General features: G+C 39.3%; 1 protein-coding gene across 1 annotated transcript in view; it reads right to left on the bottom strand.

Annotated features, from left to right (window-relative positions):
• LOC133662925 (synapsin-3-like) overlaps nt 1-17,372 on the bottom strand; it is a 107,094-nt gene extending 89,722 nt beyond the window's left edge. The window contains exon 1 of the mRNA XM_062067129.1: nt 17,242-17,372. The gene's annotated coding sequence lies outside the window, so the exon portion shown is untranslated. The remainder of the gene's footprint in view (nt 1-17,241) is intronic.
• Nucleotides 17,373-18,835: the final 1,463 nt, after the last annotated feature.

Raw genomic sequence — 18,835 nt, forward strand, 5'->3', positions numbered from 1 at the left:
GGAAAACTCTGACTGTTGTTTGTGCATACGCACCAAACAGGAGTTCAGAGTATTCAGCCTTCTTGGATACCTTGCATGGGGTCCTGTATGGGGCGCCGGCAGGGGATTCCATAGTCTTGCTGGGGGACTTCAACGCGCACGTGGGCAATGACAGTGATACTTGGACTGGCGTGATTGGGAGGAACGGTCTCCCTGATCTGAACCTGAGTGGTGGATTGTTATTGGACTTCTGTGCTAGTCACGGACTTGCGATAACAAACACCATGTTCAAGCATAAGGATGCTCATAGGTGTACCTGGTACCAGAGCACCCTAGGCCAAAGATCAATGATCGATTTTGTAATCGTATCAGCTGATCTGAGGCCGTATGTTTTGGACACTCGGGTGAAGAGAGGGGCTGAACTGTCAACTGATCACCATCTGGTGGTGAGTTGGGTTAGATGGCGGGGGAAACCTCTGGACAGACCTGGCAAACCCAAGCGTGTAGTGCGGGTGAACTGGGAACGTTTGGAGGAGTCCTCTGTCCGGAAGGACTTCAACTCCCACCTCCGGCGGGACTTCTCTGCCATCCCTGTGGAGGTTGGGGACATTGAACAGGAATGGGCAATGTTCAAAGCCTCTATTGCTAAAGCTGCAGATGCGAGCTGTGGCCAGAAGGTCTTAGGTGCCTCAAGGGGCGGTAACCCTCGAACACCCTGGTGGACAGTGGTGGTCAGGGAAGCCGTCCGACTGAAGAAGGAGTCCTACCGGGGTATGTTATCCCAGGGGACTCCGGAGGCAGTTGCAAGGTACCGACGGGCCCGAAGGGCAGCGGCCGTGGCTGTGGACGAGGCTAAGCAGAGGGTGTGGGAGCAGTTCGGGGAATCCATGGAGAAGGACTATCGGGCGGCACCAAAGCTGTTCTGGAAGACCATACGGCACCTCAGGAGGGGGAAGCAGGGAACCATCCAAGCTGTGTACGGCAAGGATGGGACTTTGCTGACTTCAAGTGAGGAAGTCGTGGGGCGTTGGAAAGAGCACTTTGAGGAACTCCTGAACCCAAATACATCAGACACACCCTCCCTGATAGGAGCAGGGCCTGAGGATGATGGGGGATCGACGTCGATCTCTCGGAGTGAAGTCACTGAGGTAGTTAGACAACTCCACAGTGGCAAAGCTCCGGGGGTTGACGAGATCCGTCCAGAAATGCTGAAGGCTCTGGGTGTTGATGGGCTGTCTTGGTTGATACGCCTTTTCAACATTGCGTGGAAGTCTGGGACAGTGCCGAGGGAGTGGCAGACTGGGGTGGTGGTTCCCCTTTTCAAAAAGGGGGACCAGAGGGTGTGTGCTAATTACAGGGGTATCACACTACTCAGCCTCCCTGGGAAAGTTTACGCCAAGGTACTGGAAAGGAGGGTCCGGCCGATGGTCGAACCTCAGATTCAAGAGGAGCAATGTGGATTCCGTCCTGGTCGTGGAACAACTGACCAACTCTTTACGCTTGCGGGAATCCTGGAGAGGGCCTGGGAGTATGCCTATCCAGTCTACATGTGTTTTGTGGATTTGGAGAAGGCGTATGACCGCGTCCCTCGGGAGATCTTGTGGGAGGTGCTGAGGGAGTACGGAGTGAGGGGAACCCTGTTGAGGGCCATCCAATCTCTGTACAACCAAAGCGAGAGTTGTGTCCGGGTGCTTGGATGTAAGTCGGATCCGTTTCCAGTGGGGGTTGGTCTCCGCCAGGGCTGCGCTCTGTCACCTATCCTGTTTGTGATTTTCATGGACAGGATTTCTAGGCGGAGTCGTGGCCATGGCGGAGAGGGTATACGTCTCGGGGGGCTAAAGGTTGCGTCACTGCTGTTTGCAGATGATGTGGTCCTGATGGCACCTTCGGTTCGTGACCTTCAGCTCTCACTGGATCGGTTCGCAGCAGAGTGTTCAGCGGCTGGAATGAGGATCAGCATCTCCAAATCTGAGGCCATGGTTCTCAGCAGGAAACCGATGGTTTGTACAGTCCGGGTAGGGGACAGGACTCTGTCCCAGGTGGAGGAGTTTAAGTATCTCGGGGTCTTGTTCACGAGTGAGGGAAAGATGGAGAAGGAAATCAGCCGGAGAATCGGAGCAGCTGGGGCAGTATTGCAGTCTCTCTGCCGCACTGTTGTGACGAAACGGGAGCTGAGCCAGAAGGCAAAGCTCTCGGTCTACCGAGCTATCTACATTCCTACTCTCACCTATGGTCATGAAGTGTGGGTAATGACCGAAAGAATAAGATCGCGGATACAAGCGGCCGAAATGAGTTTCCTCAGAAGGGTGGCTGGCATCTCCCTTAGAGATAGGGTGAGAAGTGCAGTCACCCGAGAGAGACTCGGAGTAGAGCCGCTGCTCCTTCGCTTGGAAAGGAGCCAGCTTAGGTGGTTCGGGCATCTCGTGCGGATGCCTCACGAGCGTCTCCCTAGGGAGGTCCTCGTTGCACGTCCCACTGGGAGGAGGCCCCGCGGCAGGCCAAGGACCAGATGGGGGGATTACATCTCCTCTCTGGCCTGGGAACGCTTCGGGATTCCCCAGGAGGAAGTCGCAAATGTTGCTCTGGAGAGGGAAGTCTGGGGGTCTCTGCTGGAGCTGCTGTCCCCGCGACCCGATTCCGGATAAGCGGTTGAAGATGGATGGATGGATGGATGCTTTTGTACCCAATCATGGCACCCACCTGTTCCCAATCAGCCTGTTCACCTGTGGGATGTTCCAAATAAGTCTTTGACGAGCATTCCTCAACTTTCTCAGTCTTTTTTGCCACTTGTGCCAGCTTTTTTTAAACATGTCGCAGGCGTCAAATTCCAAATGAGCTAATATTTGCAAAAAATAACAACGTTTTCCATGAAATATCTTGTCTTTGCAGTCTATTCAATTGAATATAAGTTGAAAAGGATTTGTTGTATTCTCTTTTTATTTACCATTTACACAACGTGACAACTTCACTGCTTTTGGGGTTTTGTATTTACTATGATTTTAAAATGGTATTTACATGGAGTGTTTTCCATGGTTATGTTGACATCTCCTATTTCTCATGGCCAATATATTCCACAGGTCATAAGAAATGTCAATAATTATCAATATCGATCACTATTAAAAAAATGATATCGTGATACCGTTTTTCAGCCATATCGCCCAGCCTTAAAATGTGGTCCAAAATAACTTATTATGAGGGCGATCAAAGCAATGCAAAATGCCTTCAACTGCTGCAGCAACCATCTTGGTTGTGATGCATCGTGGGAGTTTGTGTGAAAGTCTGCTGCTTATTTGGAATCGCAGCGAAGATGGCCAAGCTAACTGTTATTTCAGCGTGTGAAAACAACCTTCTCGTCTTTCTCGCCGCCCGTGTTTGCTGGATTTTCAAAAGCTAAACTTCGGAAGCGAAAGAAGAAAGAAAAAAAAATGCGAAAGTGGCGCTGGCTGGCAGAGGAGTCGGGAAGTCATCCCTGAGCTGAGAACTCTGACAAGAACGCTCCGGTGACGCCGGCGAGCTGGCCGGGCTCCTTTGTGACCTCGCCGTGCTCCTCGCTGTTAGGAACAAGCGTGGCGGGGATTCGCTTACTCTGGAAACTTTGTTAAAAAAAAACATCAAGGAGGGTAAAGTCGGATGCTGTAAGGCAGGGGTCGGCAACCCATAATGTTAAAAGAGCCATATTGGACCAAAATGATAAAAAACTAATCTGTCTGGAGCCACAAAAAATGAAAAGTCTTATATAAGTGTTATAATGACGGCAACACATGACGTAAGTGTCTATATTAGCTATATTAGCCTACTATCAAAATGACTATGCAGTGTTTCCCATAAACTGCCAAGATACCTGTGGCGGTGGGGGCGTGGCTATGGGCGTGGTCACCATGACATCATCGAGTAATTTGCATAATTAACTACAATGATTTGATTTTCTCTAAAAAGGCTCAAAAAATGTATACTTACTAATTAATAATAACAGTTTTGTTTTAAACGTCCATCCATCCATCCATTTTACAATATAATTACAACACTTTATGTACATATTTATATACAGATTTGAACAATAAGTTATTCACTGAAATATATTTATTAATTGTGGTTCTTACAAAAAATGTATCTTATAAAATATAAAAGCTAAAATGTCTCAAAGCTCTGCCCCTTTAATTAGTGCATACTAAATAATTTAACTTTAGCCTACTACTACAACCATATTATTTACCAGCAACATAAAGTGAAACAGAGACAGAGGTGTCCTGCCACAGTCAGTAACAAATAAACAGAAAACAGTAGTGGTGGTAGATAGACACAGAGCTTCATCAAACATTTGATCCACTGAACAAAGAGCTCCAAACATCTTGAACTTTAGACTGCCATCAGTTTTACTCCCTACACTTAACCATGTGTTTCCTACTGCCTGCAGACTTTGCACCCTTTGTTATATACACATGTTGTGTTTCTAATATAAATACGTTTAATAAAGTCAAAGACAAATAAAGCAACAAGAGAAGTATCCTACACTTCTCTTTTGTAAAGTAAATCTGAACAGCCAATATGGGCATCTACATCAACTATATGATTTGCCTGAGAAGCTGGAGAGGACAAAAAAAAAAAAAAAAAAAAAAAAAAAAAAAAATGTAATTATTTATTTATTTATTTTTGTTTTTGTTTTTTGTTTTTTTTGTGGCGGACGTAATTCCCACACAAATAAATGAATGTGTGGGAAACACTGCTCTGTGTGACTACACAAGATCAGTTTGCTAAGTATAAAAATAAGCTGCATCTTTTTAATGATAGAAACTGCTGTTCAAAATGTTTCCACTGGATGTCGCAATAGCAACTCAAGTGTAACCCACGTCACACATGACAGTGTTTAGAGATGACGTGTCAGCTGACTTTAAGCGCCCTCTGAATTGGCTACCGCTACTCCGAGCAATCAGCTGCTCCTCTAGCGACTCACAATGTCTTCTTTCACTGTGAATTATCCACTCAATGGATAAAATAACGAAACGGTAAGGTGCAAAGACTTAAGTCAACTTGACCATCATCTTTGTAGTTAGAGTTCCATGCAGCGCCCGCAATTGGTTGCATGCACGATGTGCCCCCTTAACTCCATTGTAAAAATGTATTTTTCTACATTTATTGTGTTTTTTTCTATTCTATTTTATGCATAAATCTACTTTTTTGTTGTTGTTTGAATTGTAATATTTGAATGATGATTAATGAATGTGTTGTGGCAAATGCGGATTTGCTTAAAGTTTGATGGCTTTGTGAAAACACTTAGACAAAGTCTAGATTCATTGTGTTTTTCATGGTGTTTTTGAAACTGCACCATTTTATCAACTAAAAGGAAGTGTTAGGATTATTTGTCATTTGTACATTTTCAGAATGTGCTTGTTCTATTTTTGGCCAAAGTAAGACAAAGAAAACAATCCGAAGTTGTCTTTAATTTGAAGATTAAATGCAATGATTTTACCAGTCCTGAGCTAAAATGACTTTGAGACCCTAGTCGCTACAGTTTGCGGTCACAGGAAATCCCTGGCGTGTTGGTTCCTAGAGCCAACACAAGTCTCGGTAAAAAAAACAAAAAAAAAACCTTCAGATTTGCTGCTCCATGGTCATGAAATGAATTACAAAAGATCCCTTTAGGGCAGGGGTGTCGAAACTTTTTCCACTGAGGGCCGCACACGGAAAAATTAAAGCCTGCGGGGGCCATTTTGATAGTTTTCATTTTCAAATCATAACAAAATATATGGATTTTGTCTTTTTTCTACCTTTAGGGCTCCCGGGGACCATAAAGGGTCTAAGTCATTAAAATGTTAAAAACAAGTCAAATTATTATTTTTTATTTTTTATTTAACGCTTACAGTAAATCTCTACAGTATATCAACTTCAGGTTGATATAAAATAAAAATTAAAAAAAAGGTTTTATGCCTTTTCTGTCAAGACAACTTTGTTTTTTATGATAAAACTGAAATATGCAGTATTTCCCCCACTGCCCAAAACATTCAGAAAGCAATGTTTGATGTGAAGTAATTAGAGCCTTAAAAACATCAACAATGCAGGACACCATTGATATTAATTCATTGTTATTTTTGATTAATCACAGTGAAAAGATAAATAAAATCCCATTAAATATATTTGGGATCCAAAAGGTGCCCCACTCATAAAGTGACACATTTGTATTAGTTTTTTTTTTTACTTTCATTACGAGATCAACTTCAGATATATCTGTCAATTTTACGTTTTAACTATTATTTTTTTTGTTTTATGCTCTTTTGTCAAAGAAAACTTTTTTTTTTTGTATGGCAACCACACAATATATGCAATATTTTCCACATATATTTGAAATAATTGGAGCCTTGAATAGGTCAATAATTCATTATAACATTGATTTTTTTTTTTTTTTGAGCAATGGCAAAAAAAGAAAAATAAAGATAGACAAAAGAAGAAAAAAAACGCCTGCATGGCAGCTTTGTGTCAACATTGCAACTTTTTCTAGTTAGATTTCACCTCATTCTACTTTTTTTCATGTTTATTTTTTATTTTTGCAATAGCATTTCCAGAATGTGTGGCGGGCCGCACTTTGGACACCCCTGCTTTAGGGGAATTTCAGGCCATTTTAAAAGACAGAGAAGCTGTTTCTATTGGGCAGTGTGCTTGTTTTTAAATTATTTTTATTGAATCATTTTATTTTTTTACCTATTGCATGTTTTTTTTATGTTTATGTTGTAAGTAATTTCTGCTTTTAACTATAGTGTGTGACTGCCCCGGTTTGTTGTTGTTCTATATATCGATGTTTTCTGCTGTCAAAAGATGACGCCATAGCTGTCACGTGGGGGTTGCGGCTTACTGCGAGGTCCGTTCTCCCGGGATGCAAACGGACAACTCCACACAGGACTTGCAGGTAGGAACATGATTTAATCTTGAAAAGTCAAAACAGCACCACAAACAGAAAAGTAAGAGGAGCATGAAGCAAACAATGACGCCAGACTGAGCGTGGCGAGCAAGGTGACTAAATAGCTCTCTGATTAGTGGTTGACAGCAGCTGAGCGTGGGACCACTAACCAGAGGCAGGTGAACCCAATTAATCCCCATGGTGACCAAAATAAACTCAGGAGTTACAGGAGCTAAGGGAGTCCAAAACTAACAGAACATAACAAAACATGATCCGACCACGGATCATAACAATAGCAGAAATAATAAAAAACCTTTTCAATGTATTTGGTTGTTTTTTTTTGTTTTTAACTAGTTGCATTATGGTCGTCAGCGAAGAAAAATCCATACATTAGCCGCACCGTTTTATAATCCACACTCCACAGGGCTCAAAGCGTAGGAAAAAATTAGCGGTTTATAGTCCGGAATTTACGGTATCTCCTCCATGGTTTCGGTTCACATTTTCAGGACTTATGCGGATCCCAAACACAGTAAAACAGGTAAGAAAAGTTGCTTTTGCATGATAGGTCCCCTTTAAGACTTAATCAACAGCGATGCTAGCTTCATGACATTACGATAGCACGTACAAATATGCATGAAAACACTCATGGGACGCTTTAGCAAGCAAGAATAGTTTTAGTTATATTGTAAAACTTACAAACGTTGCTTGGAGTGACGTATGAAGAATCCATACGAGTAGAAACGCTATGGACGGTTAAAAATATGCATGAAAACACTCCTACAGACATTACACATGGGACACTTTAGTAAGCAAGAATAGTTTTATTTATCTTGTAAAACTTACAAACGTTGCTTGGAGTGACGAATGAAGAATCCATACAAGTAGAAACGCTATGGACGGTTAGAAATATGCATGAAAACACTCCCTCAGACACTACACATAAGACGCCTTAGTAAGCAAGAATAGTTTTAGTTATATTGTAAAACTTACAAATGTTGCTTGGAGTGACGAATGAAGAATCCATACAAGTAGGACCGCTATGGACGGTTAGAAATATGCATGAAAACACTCCCTCAGACACTACACATAAGACGCTTTAGTAAGCAAGAATAGTTTTAGTTCTATTGTAAAACTTACAAACGTTGCTTGGAGTGACGAATGAGGAATCCAAACGAGTAGAAACGCTATGGACGATAAGAAGACTGAACGGCACTTCAAAGCTTTAAACAGCAGGAAACACTTTTAGGCATTTACCCAGCACTCGTCCAAAAGATGGCGCTATAGCACAAACAAAACACCTTTTCAATGTTGTTGTTTTTTCAAACATTTTGCATTATGGCCGTCAGCGAAGAAAAATCCATACATTAGCCGCACCGTTTTATAATCCACACTCCACAGGGCTCAAAGCGTAGGAAAAAATTAGCGGTTTATAGTCCGGAATTTACGGTATCTCCTCCATGGTTTCGGTTCACATTTTCAGGACTTATGCGGATCCCAAACACAGTAAAACAGGTAAGAAAAGTTGCTTTTGCATGATAGGTCCCCTTTAAGACTTAATCAACAGTGATGCTAGCTTCATGACATTACGATAGCACGTACAAATATGCATGAAAACACTCATGGGACGCTTTAGCAAGCAAGAATAGTTTTAGTTATATTGTAAAACTTACAAACGTTGCTTGGAGTGACGAATGAAGAATCCATACGAGTAGAAACGCTATGGACGGTTAGAAATATGCATGAAAACACTCCTACAGACATTACACATGGGACGCTTTAGTAAGCAAGAATAGTTTTATTTATCTTGTAAAACTTACTAACGTTGCTTGGAGTGACGAATGAAGAATCCATACAAGTAGAAACGCTATGGACGGTTAGAAATATGCATGAAAACACTCCCTCAGACACTACACATAAGACGCTTTAGTAAGCAAGAATAGTTTTAGTTCTATTGTAAAACTTACAAACGTTGCTTGGAGTGACGAATGAGGAATCCAAACGAGTAGAAACGCTATGGACGATAAGAAGACTGAACGGCACTTCAAAGCTTTAAACAGCAGGAAACACTTTAAGGCATTTACCCAGCACTCGTCCAAAAGATGGCGCTACAGCACAAACAAAACACCTTTTCAATGTTGTTGTTTTTTCAAACATTTTGCATTATGGCCGTCAGCGAAGAAAAATCCATAAATTAGCCGCACAGTTTTATAATCCACACTCCACAGGGCTCAAAGCGTAGGAAAAAATTAGCGGTTTATAGTCCGGAATTTACGGTATCTCCTCCATGGTTTCAGTTCACATTTTCAGGACTTATGCGGATCCCAAACACACTAAAACAGGTAAGAAAAGTTGCTTTTGCATGATAGGTCCCCTTTAAGACTTAATCAACAGCGATGCTAGCTTCATGACATTACGATAGCACGTACAAATATGCATGAAAACACTCATGGGACGCTTTAGCAAGCAAGAATAGTTTTAGTTATATTGTAAAACTTACAAACGTTGCTTGGAGTGACGAATGAAGAATCCATACGAGTAGAAACGCTATGGACGGTTAGAAATATGCATGAAAACACTCCTACAGACATTACACATGGGACACTTTAGTAAGCAAGAATAGTTTTATTTATCTTGTAAAACTTACTAACGTTGCTTGGAGTGACGAATGAAGAATCCATACAAGTAGAAACGCTATGGACGGTTAGAAATATGCATAAAAACACTCCTACGGACATCACACATGGGACACTTTAGTAAGTAAGAATAGTTTTATTTATATTGTAAAACTTACAATCGTTGCTTGGAGTGACGAATGAAGAATCCATACGAGTAGAAACGCTATGGACGGTTAGAAATATGCATGAAAACACTCCCTCAGACACTACACATAAGACGCTTTAGTAAGCAAGAATAGTTTTAGTTATATTGTAAAACTTACAAACGTTGCTTGGAGTGACGAATGAGGAATCCAAACGAGTAGAAACGCTATGGACGATAAGAAGACTGAACGGCACTTCAAAGCTTTAAACAGCAGGAAACACTTTTAGGCATTTAGGCATTTACCCAGCACTCGTCCAAAAGATGGCGCTACAGCACAAACAAAACACCTTTTCAATGTTGTTGTTTTTTCAAACATTTCGCATTACGGCCGTCAGCGAAGAAAAATCCATAAATTAGCCGCACAGTTTTATAATCCACACTCCACAGGGCTCAAAGCGTAGGAAAAAATTTGCGGTTTATAGTCCGGAATTTACGGTATCTCCTCCATGGTTTCAGTTTCAGGACTTATGCGGATCCCAAACACACTAAAACAGGTAAAAAAAAAGTTGCTTTTGCATAAGACTTAACAGCGCCTCTGCTGGTCATTTTTTTGTTGTTTTTTATTTATCTCTTTCATTGATGTGCATTTTTGATCAATAGACAATTAAACTTTAGCAACAAAACACATATGCCTGAGAAGGAACCGGATGAAGAAAATCTTATATTTCCTGCCCCCTTCAACATAATAAGTAGTTAAAGGATAGCCCAGATTCACAAGCTTTCAAACCAAACAAATACATCCAAATATAATGAAAACAAACAAAAAAAACAACAAGTGCAAAACTTCATGAAGTACAAATCGAACAAAAAAAATAACATACACCTCACGGGATGATACAAAACAAGTACAAAACCAGACAAAAAATAAGTAAAATAATAAATATAAAGCAAAATGTAAACACTTACGGCTGTCCAAATGATCTTATTGTTCTGTCTTTATATATTTTTTTCAATTTGGAATATATTTCTACAATCTTTAAACTCATTGTAAAGATAGTTCCAAAGTTTAACCTCATATACACATTTGTTTTAAAGTTGTCCTTGAATACTGATGTTTGAAATGACCTTTTCTTCTATGCTCTTCATTCTCACAAGTGATGACAGACATTTTGTTGTAAATTTGCCATGATTAGTAGTGTTGTTGTTGTTGTTGAAGGGAAAGGTGAACAGTGTGAAAAAATTAATACACCGCCGTATGCTTGGAAAGAGCAAAATAGGTAAATATTACATGTTATTATGACTGTGATTGATACTACATTACATATATACTTGCAGCACAGTTATAATAATGGAGATTTGGGGATATTTATTGAATTCTAATACTGCTACATGATGCTTAGTCTTCCACTAAAGCTGCATCTGTTTAGCACACAGCTTCTAAAACTTGTAGATCATCCTCCTTATATTCAGGTTCAAAAATATCAGTTTTTGGACCATAATTTGTTCCAATGTGGTCTGTTGTCTCTCATAACGTTGGCTATGATTAGTAGTGTTGTTGAAGGGAAAGGTGAACATTGTGAAAAAATTAACACACCGCCGTATGCTTAGAAAGAGCAAAATAGGTAAATATTACATGTTATTATGACTGTGATTGATACTACATTACATATATGCTTACAGCACAGTTATAATAATGGAGATTTGGGGATATTTATTGAATTGTAATACTGCTACATGATGCTTTGTGTTTGTCTAAAGCTGCATCTGTTTAGCACACAGCTTCTACAAACCCCGTTTCCATATGAGTTGGGAAATTGTGTTAGATGTAAATATAAACGGAATACAATGATTTGCAAAACATTTTCAACCCATATTCAATTGAATATGCTACAAAGACAACATATTTGATGTTCAAACTGATAAACATTTTTTTTTGCAAATAATCATTAACTTTAGAATTTGATGGCAGCAACACGTGACAAAGAAGTTGGGAAAGGTGACAATAAATACTGATAAAGTTGAGGAATGCTCATCAAAGACTTATTTGGAACATCCCACAGGTGAACAGGCAAATTGGGAACAGGTGGGTGCCATGATTGGGTATAAAAGTAGATTCCATGAAATGCTCAGTCATTCACAAACAAGGATGGGGCGAGGGTCACCACTTTGTCAACAAATGCGTGAGCAAATTGTTGAACAGTTTAAGAAAAACCTTTCTCAAGCAGCTATTGCAAGGAATTTAGGGATTTCACCATCTACGCTCCGTAATATCATCAAAGGCTTCAGAGAATCTGGAGAAATCACTGCACGTAAGCAGCTAAGCCCGTGACCTTCCATCCCTCAGGCTGTACTGCATCAACAAGCCACATCAGTGTGTAAAGGATATCACCACATGGGCTCAGGAACACTTCAGAAACCCACTGTCAGTAACTACAGTTGGTCGCTACATCAGTAAGTGCAAGTTAAAACTCTCCTATGCAAGGCGAAAACCGTTTATCAACAACACCCAGAAATGCCGTCGGCTTCGCTGGGCCTGAGCTCATCTGGGATGGACTGATACAAAGTGGAAAAGTGTTCTGTGGTCAGTCGAGTCCACATTTCAAATTGTTTTTGGAAACTGTGGACGTCAAAGAGGAAAAGAACCATCCGGATTGTTCTAGGCGCAAAGTGTAAAAAGGCAGCATGTGTGATGGTATGGGGGTGTATTAGTGCCCAAGACATGGGTAACTTACACATCTGTGAAGGTGCCATTAATGCTGAAAGGTACATGCAGCTTTTGGAGCAACATATGTTGCCATCCAAGCAACGTTACCATGGACGCCCCTGCTTATTTCAGCAAGACAATGCCAAGCCACATGTTACATCAACATGGCTTCATAGTAAAAGAGTGCAGGTACTAGACTGGCCTGCCTGTAGTCCAGACCAGTCTCCCATTGAAAATGTGTGAAGCCTAAAATAGCACAAGGGAGACCCCCGGACTGTTGAACAACTTAAGCTGTACATCAAGCAAGAATGGGAAATAATTCCACCTGAGAAGCTTCAAAAATGTGTCTCCTCAGTTCCCAAACCTTTACTGAGTGTTGTTAAAAGGAAAGGCCATGTAACACAGTGGTGAACATGCCCTTTCCCAACTACTTTGGCACGTGTTGCAGCCATGAAAATCTAAGTTAATTATTATTTGCAAAAAAAAAAAAAAGTTTATGAGTTTGAACATCAAATATGTTGTCTTTGTAGCATATTCAACTGAATATGGCTTGAAAAGGATTTGCAAATCATTGTATTCCGTTTATATTTACATCTAACACCATTTCCCAACTCATATGGAAACGGGGTTTGTAAAACTTGTACATCATCCTCCTTATATTCACGTTCAAAAATATAAGTTTTACTTTTAGCCTTAAACATAACACATCATGTCTGCAACTTTACCAGCTCCTGTAGTTTGGCACCAAGCAGAGCACCAACAATTACTTTCAAAGCAACAGAATTCCTAATGAGCAATTATGAATCACAGGGTAAGTACTCTTTTTTTCCCTGAGTTGTGACTAGCAGGCTATTGATAATTCCCTCCCACGCAAACGCAATTAGCACATTGATTCGACCTTAAGATGTTCCCTGCTGCACATTTGTCGCACTACTTGACCAGGACCAAGAAAGAAAAAAAAGGTCAATTCGATGCTCATCAAACAATGAAAAAGCAGCTTCGAGCTTTCATGTGGAGGAGCTGCTGTTGGCAGACAAAGCCGTGCCATGATCGTTTGTGGAGGGAACACTCGCGTCTTCCCCCGTGATTACCCCATAAATAATTCAAGGCTGCGCGGGGGTCATTATCGTCAATGTTCAGAGCGTCCACCTGCTTTGAGTGACAGGAAGTGCTGCGACTGCTGCCTGGCAACGTATGACAACTCGTGTTCCACCCGGAAGAGAAATGGCCGACATTTGACCAGGAGGAGGAGAAGTTGGCGTCGTCTGCCGCACGGTATCAATACGCCAATGTTGGGAAAAGATGGATCATTTAGTGACGCCTTCAAAGCTCATCACGTTTGTAGCAACAGCAAGTTTGAAACGGAACTGCACTTTTTGGGCAATCCTTATGTGAGACAAGAACACATAAAGTGCTGTAGGGCTGCAACAACTAATCGATTCAAATCGATTATAAAAATAGTTGCCGATTAATTTAGTCATAGATTCGTTGGATCTATGCTATGCGCATGCGCAGAGGCTTTTTTTTTTTTTTTTTAATTTAATTTTTTTTTTTTTTTTTTTTTTTTTTAAATAAACCTTTATTTATAAACTGCAACATGTACAAACAGCTGAGAAACAATAATCAAAATAAGTATGGTGCCAGTATGCTGTTTTTTTTTCAATAAAATACTGGAAAGGATAGAAATGTAGTTTGTCTCTTTTATCCGATTATTAATCGATTTATCGAAGTAAAAATCGACAGATTAATCTAGTATCAAATTAATCGTTAGTTGCAGCCCTAAAGTGCTGTAAAAAACATCCAAATCTCCTTCAATTTTTTATATACATGCTGCAAGTATATATGTAGTATCTAGTAACATTCAAAATAACATGTGATATTTACCTAATTTGCTCATTTTAAGCATACGGCGGCGTATTAATTTCACAGACGCATCACAACGCTCACCTTTCCCTTCAACAACAACAACACGACTAATCATAGCCAACGTTATGAGAGACAACACAGACCGAAAACTGTTATTTTTTAACCTGAATATAAGGAGGATGATCTACAAGTTTTAGAAGCTGTGTGCTGAACAGATGCAGCTTTAGTCAAACACTAAGCATCATGTAGCAGTATTAGAATATAATAAATAACCCAAAATCTCCATTATTACAACTGTGCTGTAAGTATATATGTAATGTAGTATCAATCACAGTCATAATAACATGTAATATGTACATATTTTGCTCTTTCTAAGCATACGGCGGTGTGTTAATTTTTCACAATGTTCGCCTTTGCCTTCAACAACAACAACAATACTAATCATAGCCAACGTTATGAGAGACAACACAGGCCAAAAACTTATATTTTTGAACCTGAATACAAGGAGGATGATCTACAAGTTTTAGAAGCTATGTGCTAAACAGATGCAGCTTTAGTCAAACACTAAGCATCATGTAGCAGTATTAGAATTCAATAAATATACCAAAATCTCTATTATTATAACTGTGCTGTAAGTATATATGTAATGTAATATCAATCACAGTCATAATAACATGTAATATTTACGTATTTTGCTCTTTTTAAGCGGCGTGTTAACTTTTCACAATATTCGCTTTTTCCTTCAACAACAACAACAAGACTACTAATCATAGCCATGAGAGACAACAAAGACCACTTTGGGACAAACGATGATCCAGAAACTTATATTTTTGAACCTGAATATAAGGAGGATGATATACAAGTTTTAGAAGCTGTACGATAAACAGACCCATCAAGTAGCAGCATTGCTAAGTGTTAAACAAGAAATACAAACTAGCAACATAATAAAACAATCACTTACTGTACAATATCTGCTTTCACTGGGATGTCGACTGATGGAAAGTTTATATCATCCCGTTTACATGAAGAATTACTCAAAATCCTCACGCAGTTTTTAGAAGCTGTGTGCTAAACAGATGCAGCTTTAGTGAAAGACTAAGCATCATGTAGCAGTATTAGAATAAAATAAATATCCCCAAATCTCCATTATTATAACTGTGCTGTAAGTATATATGTAATGTAGTATCAATCACAGTCATAATAACATGTGATATTTACGTATTTTGCTCTAAGCATACGGCGGTGTGTTAAATTTCACAATGTTCGCTTTTCCCTTCAACAACAACAACAACAACACTACTAATCATAGCCAACGTTATGAGAGACAACACAGACCTCTTTGGGACAGATTATGGTCCGAAAACTGATATTTTTGAACCTGAATATAAGGAGGATGATCTACAAGTTTTAGAAGCTGTGTGCTAAACAGATGCAGCTTTAGTCAAACACTAAGCATCATGTAGCAGTATTAGAATAAAATAAATATCCCAAAATCTCATTTACGTACAATACTTACAGTATTAGCACTTTTTAGGGCGCAACAGAAAAGAGAAAACACACCATAACCTATACACTACTGCCATCTAACGTCTTGGACTTGCAACTTAATGTCATACTTGCAAATGATAATATGATATCAAAACAATATATAACAACTGGACAACAATTATCATAATCAACTCACTTTTAAATGTTGCACTAAAAAAATAGATTTTATTATGAAAAATAATTAATGCTTAACAGTACCCATCCCTACCTCCAGGTAATAATGCAATGTTCAACGCCAACAAAGAAATTGACTCAAAAATGCTCCAACGTAAGTAAAGTAAGGCTCCTCTTTTCCAAAATTGCACTAGCTTGATGCTAATATACATTGGTTTTGCTATTGACATGCTACTGATTAGCATTAGCGATTTTACATGGCAATTTCAACACCTCCAAATGTGTTAATGAAAAACTACAACTAAAATGCACGTAACAATCAAACAGCTGTTGTGTAAAAAAAAAAAAAAAAAAAGTACAATACTTACAGTTTTAACACTTTTTAGGGCGCAACAGAAAAGAGAAAACACACCATAACCTATGCACTACTGCCATCTAACGTCTTGGACTTGCAACTTAATGTCATAATTGCAAATGATAATATGATTATATTAAAACAATATATAACAACTGGACAACAATTATCATAATCAGCTCGCTTTTAAATGTTGCAATAAAAATGATTTTCTTATCAAAAATAATTAATGTTTACTAACACACACAAAAGTATGGAAATTTGATACCTCCAAGTTTGTTCATGAAAACTACAACTAAAATGCACGTTACAATCAAACAGCTGGTGTGTAATAAAAGTGCAATACTTACAGCATTAACACTTTTTAGGGCGCAACAGAAAAGAGAAAACACACCATAACCTATACACTACTGCCATCTAACGTCTTGGACTTGCAACTTTAATGTCATACTTGCAAGTGATAATATGATGATATTAAAACAATATATGACAACTGGACAAAAATTGTCATAATCAGTTCACTTTTAAATGTTAAATGTTGCAATAAAAATATTTTCTTATTAAAAAATAATTCATGTTTACTAACACACACAAAAGTACAGAAATGTGATACCTTCAAGTTTGTCCATGAAAACTACAACGGAGATGCACGTTGCAATCAAACAGCAGGTGTGTGATAAGCGCAACACTTACAGTATTAACACTTTTTAGGGCGCAACACACACACACAAAAAAATAATAATAAATAAATAAAAAATTATATATAGTGTTAACAGGTGAATTTTAGCAGACATTGTGAGCATGCTTGTAAAATAAAATAAAATATTCAGCCGGAAGTTGTGCTAAGTGACTTCCTGGTCACATTATCGATAGATTGACACAGTATCGATGCACCTGCTGTCCCCCCCATAAACACTTTGACGCAGCCAGCCAGGGCGGACACGTTTCATTAGTCGTCACATGAGACAAAGAAGGTGTCTCACACAGAATATGGCGGCCAGATGTCAGAGATAAAGACTTAATTACCTGAGCGGCTGTCAGCGAGACGAGGACGCTTCTTCTTCCTCTTCTTCTTCTTCTTCGTTTTTTAAAGATGCTGCTGCCTCCTCTTCTTCTTCTTCTCTGCTGTCCTCCTAGATCCTAGCACCCCCTCTCTCTCTCTCTCTCTCTCTCTCTCTCTCTCTCTCTCTCTCTCTCTCCTACAGCACACCGACACTTCCGCAATGCATGCCGGGTAGCATGGGGATGCCTTCATTACTGCGGCGCGACGCTCCTGGACGCTGATTGGACGAGAGGCAAATTGGGGGCGCGGCTATTAGAGGAGAGGCGTAATTGGACTCGGCGTGATTAAAACAGGGTGGGCAATACTGCCAACTGTGGTACCGATTCGATACCAAGTAGAGCGCAGTCAATACTGGACCAAGTAGCAGAGGTGGGACCAAGTCATTGCTTTGCAAGTCACAAGTAAGTCTCAAGTCTTTGCCCTCAAGTCTCGAGTCAAGTCCCGAGTCAAGACAGGCAAGTCCCGAGTCAAGTCCAAAGTCAAGACTGGAAAGTCTCAAGTCGAGTCCCAAGTCCTGCATTTTGAGTTTCGAGTCCTTTCAAGTCCTTTTAACCACAGACTAATATTTTTACACAGATTGTGTATGCTTTTAAAACGCTGTATTTATTTATTAAAACAAGTGCATTTGAAATAGCAGGAAAAAAAATAGTGCTGGCATTGCAATTCATAATAGCACTATTAACAGTAATTTTAATAGTTTAAACAATTTTAAACATTTAACTCATTCCTTTACAGAATAAACACATTTGCAAAAACAAACATTAACATACTATTGGTTGTATTTTATGAAAATAATATTACCACAGAGTTGAGAAGGAGCAAAGATCTTCAATATTTGTATGTGAAAATCACAAATAAATCTTCTGGGGGAGGATGACGCCCCTACAGGGGTTTGGTTTACAAACTCAGCCCCACCTAAAACAAAATTCACCAGCCGCCACTGATCACGATGCATTCTCATTTTAGGCAAAATATAAGACAATACTTTCTTAACAGTATAATTGTAACCAGGAATAAGTCTTCAAGTAACAATATTCAAATACTAACATTGTTGGGTAAAACAGAATTTGGTTTTATTCTGAATGTAGTGAAACAAATTGGTGGTTTTAGCTGATATAAAGACTTTCAGGTGTTTATGTTTAAGTATTTGGCAGACGCTTTTATCCAAAGCGACATACATAAAAAATACATACATAACAATCACTGTAAACATGATCATTTAAGGGAAGAATGTAATACAAAATATCAATACAAAGTGTCAAGACAGAATAAACTCTCTGCTGCTGCAGCAACAGAGATACAGTCTATAGGTCCCTAAGATATATAGATATCTAATGTATTCATACATTGTTTATGTAGGATATACGCATGTATATATAACCTAATCATATTGTTTCTTCAATTTAAAAATAGCTTACCGTTTTTTCCCCCTTCTCTGGGATTATATTCCCAGTTTTAATCTCGGACGTCTGGTCACTTATAGCGTATAAGAATATTATATTACTGTTAAGCAAACTATGAATAATAAAACTTGCCAAAACATGTGTCCGTTATCAT

Source organism: Entelurus aequoreus, linkage group LG12 (assembly GCF_033978785.1).
Source record: "Entelurus aequoreus isolate RoL-2023_Sb linkage group LG12, RoL_Eaeq_v1.1, whole genome shotgun sequence".
NCBI classification, from domain to species: Eukaryota; Metazoa; Chordata; class Actinopteri; order Syngnathiformes; family Syngnathidae; genus Entelurus; species Entelurus aequoreus.